We start from the raw sequence: 7,555 nt of genomic DNA on the forward strand, positions 1-7,555 counted from the left end.
AATCCTTCCTATCTGTTAAAGATCTGGAGACTATACTTCCCGCTTTTATTTCCTCTCACCTCAACTACTGTAGTTCTCCCCAGGTAGGAATCAGTCCCTCAGCCCCATCTCGCCTGCAGCTGGTTCAACATGCAGCAACTGCTTCCAAGAATAGAGACCTCAACTTCCCTGTCCAGTCCATGCACGTAGTTAGAATCCAGAGGTGATCGAGCATTTTCAGGTGTTGGCCCTGAATTGTGGAACAGTTTGTCACTCATTGTCAGATCTCCCCCCTGCAGACCCACCTTTTTTCTGTAGCCTCTTAACTGTCTGGCTTTTATCTGTTTGTATTGTTCTCTGTGCAGTGTCTCTGAAAAGCGCTTTGCATTGGCTTGACCTGACTTGGCTAAATGCTCTGCTATGTTCAGTTAGTGGCTAACATTGTCTGTCTGCCATTTCTTGCTGGGCAGGTAGTGTAGTGTGGGTTTATCAGAGCATGACTTGGAACTGAATGGAGCTTTGAGCTCTGCTGCTACTTGAAAACATTGAGACTGACTCGTCAGGAGATAAATGTCTGTGGCTTGGTCTGTACGTGTGACCCCTTACAGATTACACACAGCCTTTTGACCCATTGTTCACATAAAAAAATATGAATTTGTACAGCTTTAAGACTCGTGGAGACACAATGGCCGATAATTGACCTAAACATTAAAGTTTTAGTTTAAAAATGTCCAGAAACAGGAAGAGGGCTCAGTACTGGAACATGTTGCCATCAATCATTCATCAGCCAACGTGGGCACTGAAACACGTCAGCCAATAAATGATTCATGGGAACATATTGCCTTCCATGAATCTTTTTTCCTAATTTTAGATAGTATTTCTAGGACCTTGGGTGTCCTATAGGGAGGCGGATACCTCACTTACTTCCCCTTTAAGTGCCAGTGCACATTTTTATAATCAAGGTTTCAGGCCTCACCTGCTTGACGGACAGATGGACAGACGAATGGACAGACTGAGTGAGGCAGACAGACACACAGGCATGTCAGAGGAGGCACATTGCCGGCTGGCGAGGCAGGAGAGAGGGAGCATCTGCCGGCGGGTTTGAGGAGCAGCCATGGCTTCTGTGAATCAGGATCTCCCCTGACGCCGGTGGCGGGCCAACAAGGGCTGCAGCGGTGCCAACGGGTCAGGGGAATCACAAATGGTTCAAAATATCATCACCTAAAAGGGCAGAATTATCGAAACCTATTTACCACCACACCTCTGTCATTTAGTAGATGTAGTTTTGTTTGAGGCAAATTACAAACCAGCTTTTCTGACTTTATTATGAAACTGGTCACAACTTATAGAGAGATTCAACGACAGGATCACAGGCCACAATGGCTGGGAAAGCACTGGATCGCCACATGTGGTAGTAGAAACAAAAACTGTCTCCTGAAACTACAAGTACAGATTTTTGTAACAACAGAGCAGCAGCCAGAAAGTGAGTTTTGAAAGCCACAAATCTCAGCAGGTGAAGTTTGAGCCATCAGTATTGATCTATGACCCCATCAGCCTCCAACAGATAAAATTACGGTCATTTTGTCCTTTCGGGGCAATAAAAGCTATTTCATATTGCCCCTTTAACAGGGGAGATTTAAAAAAATTTTTTAAAAAAAGGCTTTAAGGGCAGAGTGCAACACCACAGTCACACTCTTTTGAATTCCCCATACCCGATTGCCAGAGTTTGCCCGCCGAGTGCGTCTCCTCCCTGCTGGTTATCTACGGAGAGCCACAGAAACCCAACGAGAAGGGGGGGCTCACCAAACACAGCCATGGCCCATTTGACCACAGGGGAGGCCTGTCAATGGCCCAGATAGTTCTGGTAATTTCTCAGCGTTGACTTTGCTGCTGCTGCTGTGTTTTACATATTCAGAGAGGGAATCGAATATGGGGGGGACTCCCTTTGTTCTGGCGTGTGTGTGCTGGATCGCCGGGGCAAGGGGCCGCGTTCTCCTCTGCGGATACGCCTTGAAGTCGAGAAAGGCGTAAGGTATATTTGAAATACTGAGGAGAGAGGAAAAGAGAAGTAAACAGGATTAGTGTTATCAGCTGCACTCGCGAGTGAATGCACACACAAACACACACACACGCATACTGTATATATTTGAGGTTGCAAACACATACGCTCACACAAGGAATTGCAAATGAAACATGAATAAGTAAAGCAATAAAGCATCCTCTTGATGCGCTGGTCTCAGTTAGAGAAATATTACTCTGCTCGGACCATGTGGGCAAATAAGTGTTTTTCTTAATCTAAGTAGTCAAGCATGATTCTGAATGGAATGATAATTGACCTAAATGCTTCTCTTCTGTGAAGGCAGTGACAGCAACTCATGGCTCATAATGCCATGAAAGCACGGGAGGTGAATATGAGGGAGGCGCTGATGCTTCAATTGCAACCAAACAGACGATCGGTTAAAATAAAAAAGCGCGCTCGCCACTCAAGACGTCAAGAAAATGAGCATGGGTGCGTTTCCCTCCCCGCGGCGCGTTGAAGAATGAACGTGATTTTCTGAAACTTGTTTCTGCGTGTTTTCTGAATATAAGATATCAGAAGGGCCGTTATTTTGAAAATCAACCACCGCCCCCCGCCCTCCACCCCCTTCCCCTCCGTCCCTCTGCATCCTCCCCTTCCCCTGCCCCCACCCCCCCACAATACAAGCGGCGGATGGTGCTAATTTCAAAAACATCATCTCCTCCACGCCGAGTTCAGGAAGTTGATTTATAGACGGTGCTTCGTGGAGTTAATTGCAGTGCATGACACCAATCAGTCTTTGGGGAGGTTTCTAAGGGGAGCGGGGATTGAATCGACACCCAGCACAAACAAACAAACAAACAAACATATTCATATCTCCCATATTTATTTATCAATGTTTTAGATTGCGCTCTGCCTCCAAGATTGCCCCCTTTTTCTGCCGAAGATTCAATAAGTTGACAGAAACATTGTCAGCACCGGGGTGTCGCTTTATATCGGCGCTGCCAACAAATCTGTCTTTGGGAAAATGGAAATGTATGTGTTAAGCACGCCCAAGTGATGCAGACCCCCCACCCTCCCGGCACCCCTCCCTTGTTGGATCCTCGAGACTTGCTCCTCCACAAAATGATCATCGTTGTGTTCGGAAGCATTCATCTTGATTATACAGACAGCAATGCTTTGATAATGATCTGCGGGAGACGGTCGTCAGAAGTTTGTCAAAAAACACTAAATGTCAAATCCCCGGCGGTGGTATCTAACTATCTGGTGGTGTGACACAGGCTGTCATGCACACACACACACATACACACACATATCCCCCTCCCCTCCCAGACTTGGCCAATGAGACGTATGCCTCTTATTGCCCCCCTTGCCTCCTCACTGTATTGCACTGAGAGAGATGGAGTGGAGAGCACGCAGCTGCAGACCAACAACAGCAGCAGCCGTGTTGGTGTGTGTGTGTGCGTGCGTGCGTGCGTGCGTGCATGTCTGTGTGTGTGTGAGGTTGCCTGGCAGGGACACAAAAACACTGCAGGAAAATGGAAACAAAATTCAGCACATTTGTTGCAGAGCTGTCAGAGCTGTTTGTTGTACTTTGTGTTTATGTTTGTTTGCTGTGTCTCTTTCAAAGTGGGTGAAGAAAATTTTAAAGCAACTTAAAAGGCAATTTTGATCATCATGTCTTTTGCTAATGACAAAGTTGGTCTTACCAGGTCGATACCTGAGAGTCAGAAGAGTCAACAAACACAAACTAACAGGTTGTAAACAAGCCAAGAGTTTATCCACATTATAAAAACCTCTTTATCTTTAGGTCAGACTGAAAGTGAAACCTTAAGTGTTTTTCATTATCCCTCTTTGCACTGGAAATCTGTGTCTGCATCTACAGCAGGTTAGAAGGATCATCATGTCATTAACAGGAGTTAAATCACTTTAAGGAAGTACTCAAACAGTTCCATGGTGTCCATTGACATATTATGAAAGGAAAAGTCACTTTTTCATTGTGTGAGTTTCAGTCTGTGTTGTTGCAAAAGCAGCTACATTAAAGTTCTTAAATAGTTGTTTGACCAACCTTTTTTTAATTTATTTCCATACATAGGTCATGTGATCCATCTCCGTGCCAACAGAGTGAACTCCATTTGCTGGTGAAGACTGAAATGTGGTTGAAACTTCCAGGAAAACCTCAGTAAGGTAAGAATAGATTTTTGTGAATTGTCGAATGTCGAACCGTGCACTTATGTTACGTAAAAACATTTCTGGGCAATCCAACTACCCCTCCGTCATTTAAATCCTATTCCAATGCCTCCGTCGTTCATATTTCCTTCTCCAAGTCAGAACAGAATCTCAAAGTGATGCTTAAAGTCTTCTTCACACTGGCGTGTGTTCGGTTTTTATTTATACAACTTCATGTTAGCTCATTTTAGACAGTTGAGTTGATCCTAAAGAAGAAGAAAATTTGAGATCATAATTTTCAGTAACGTGAAATCTACGATTTCTGCATTCAGACCTGAGTCAAGGTGAAGGTGGAGGTGGAGGAGCAGAAAAGGTGCCTCAGGGCACAGATTTATGTATTTATACATGTAAAGTACGACTCAGTCAGCTTTTGTCGGCCTACAGAATCAGCGTCATGCCCACACCGAGGTGCTGCTTTATAATTTAAATGTTAATGACATTACAGGTTTCACTTCTTTAGCAAGAGTCGATCACACTCACAAATGTGGACTGGCAGGTACTAAACGGTAAACGGGTTGAATTTCTCTTTAAAATGCTAATTAGTGCTCTGTGTGTGTGTGTGTGTGTGTGTGTGTGTGTGTGTGTGTGTGTGTGTGTGTGTGTGTGTGTGTGTGTGTGTGTGTGTGTGTGTGTACTTGAGTGAATATAAGCACTTCACAGCCATGCAGCCACTGTATATGCATGAACGCCTGTGTATGTATTTGCAGCTTCTAAATGAACTGCCAGCTTTCAATACGATTATGCTGTGACCTTTTAAAGGGACTGACATAATATACAGGATTTACTTTATTATTACATTATTAAGCAACTTTATGCGGCGCAAAAATATTTGGATGTCATTTCAGCTTCTGAATGACGTCCATTGTTAAAAACCTGCACTTCAGTAGACTTAAGGAAGTTTAAAGTCAATAAATTCTTCCTGAATTTGGGAGCCTTGAGTTGCCCGCCACCCGCTCGCCCCCACACCCCCTGCGTTTGTTTTGTCTCCGCATATGGCTGGAACGGCCGTGTCCGCCGCCCGCCACCGCCGCCGCTGACAGCCTCCCTGGCTTCCCGGCGAGCAGGCTAACATCTTGAGTGGGTACAAACGTGGACCGACCCTCCCTTTGGCTGACGTCCAAACTCCGTCTCGCATCTTCTGGGAGAACAAGAGGAGAAATGGAACAACTGGTTTTAATGAAACAATTACAAGACACTAATTATTATGTTAATGTTTTGCTACTATCATCAGCCACCGCTAACAGCCTCCTGCACCTAGAGGTTCAGAGCCTGCCGTGTGTGTGTGTGTGTGTTCTTTTCAGCTAGGTGGGAAGATGGACGTTTTTCAGCAGGCAGCCGTGTGTACGGCAGGAATGTGTTGAAATGTAAAAAGGGCCACAAAGCGCCGGCTGTTGTCACTGAATGTCAGGTACATTAATTCCCATAATGCTCAGCGCAAATAAATTAGCAGCAGGGTTGCCAGTGATTCAAAGCCATCAGTTGTAGGTGTGTGTGTGTGTGTGTGTGTGTGTGTAGGAGGAGGAGGAGGGGAAGGGGAGGGGGGCTCAGGAGACAGGCCTGGAGGCGAGAACACACACGAAGCACAAAACACACACACACACAGGCACACAAATAAACACATGCATCGTACAGACGCATGAATACACACATGTAAACACATGCATCACAGGCTCGCTCTCTCCGTCCACACGCACACATGATAAGCAGCAGTAGACTGTGGAGGCCATTGTTAATGCAGCAGCAGTTGTACATGTGTTGTGCATTAAAGGATAATTCCGCCTTCCTGCGGCTCGTGGAAGCACCAGGTAAAAGTGTTTGGCGACGACGTTCTGTAAATAAACAGGAAACATCCGACGCCAACTGTACATTAAAGTGATTGCAGCACTTTTCAGGCCCGCAGAGCCTCTGACTGAGGAGCTGAGGTTTTCATAGGTACAGTGACAAAGAAAAGGCCCCTCTCCCCTCCCCTCTGACAGGATGGTTTAGGGATGAGACAGTGATATTCTGTGAAAAGTTAAAGCAAAAATATTGAACATTCTGTAGTTTTATCTTGCGTTTTATATCATTTTGAGTTAAATATCTTTGGGTTTTAGACTCTCGTAGTCTGACAAAACAAGCAATTTGGAGATAGGACCGTGTGACGGGCATTTTTTACTATTTCTCCCGTCCTCGCACAACAGCGGATTATAAAGTAATAGTTCTTTGAAAATAATTGTTCTTCATCGCCGCGAATTACCAAAAAAAAACTCTTATCAAGTCACTTTTGTTTATTATTAAGTCCCGAAAATCTGATTTTATTAAAACAAATGGAAAATCTGCTCGTACCAGAAGAGTGTATTAAAGGACCAGTGTGTAGGATTTAGGGGGATCTGTTGACAGAGATGGATTATTGATATTCATAATTATCTTTCATTAATGTATAATCACCTGAAACTAAGAGTCGTCATGTTTTCATTAGCTTAGAATGAGCCCTTCATATTTGCATAAGGTCCACTTCCACATAGCCCACCACGTAGCACCGCCATGTTTCTACAGTAGCCCAAAATGGACAAACCAAACAGTGACTTTAAAAAGGGCCTTTGCATTTTTACATTACCTAAAGGCCTAAAGTCTGACCGGTGGCTGGTGACTAGATGCCACTAAATCCTACACACTGGTGCTTTATTTCACACTTTATTTCAACTTGATTGCAGAATTTTCAAAAGATTTGTATGTATGTAGAGACTTGTTGAAATGAAAGTTTATCATAGAAAATAAGTTGCTGAAACAAGTTACTCTGCATTCAAATCGATTTAAATATTATAATAATATATGTGATTAAACAGAAATTAACTACGACTTTATTTGTAGAAAGACGTTTCTTTTTCAGATGTAATTTGTCATTACGTTATACAAACAAATCTGCCTTCCCCTTTGTTTAATTGTTTTGGCATCTCAAAAGTTAAGCTGCTCAAAACAAATCTTCATGGCTAGATTTCACGAATAGTAGGTAGAAGAATGGCTTATTTAGCAGTTTGGGTGAACTGACCCTTTAATTATAAGATCTGACCTTTAACACACCGCGTTTTTGTGGCCATTTTTGCATATCATTTGTTGTTGTTGCCGCAGTCTCAGCCAGGTCTCCCTTTGGAACACAGTGTTTTATTCTCGGTGGGACTACCTGGCTGAATGATGGGTCAATGAAAGGAGTAACAATGTCCCAGACTGTCTGCCATAAGTCAGTGAAAGAGGTGATTCATGAACAGTGGGCACTAGGTCTTGGCTCGGACTCTTTGATTGAAACCTGTTAAGCAAGAACTGCTAATTTCATTACATGGTGTCAGTGCACAC

This window comes from Toxotes jaculatrix, chromosome 24, assembly GCF_017976425.1.
Source record: "Toxotes jaculatrix isolate fToxJac2 chromosome 24, fToxJac2.pri, whole genome shotgun sequence".
In the NCBI taxonomy this organism is placed as follows: Eukaryota; Metazoa; Chordata; class Actinopteri; family Toxotidae; genus Toxotes; species Toxotes jaculatrix.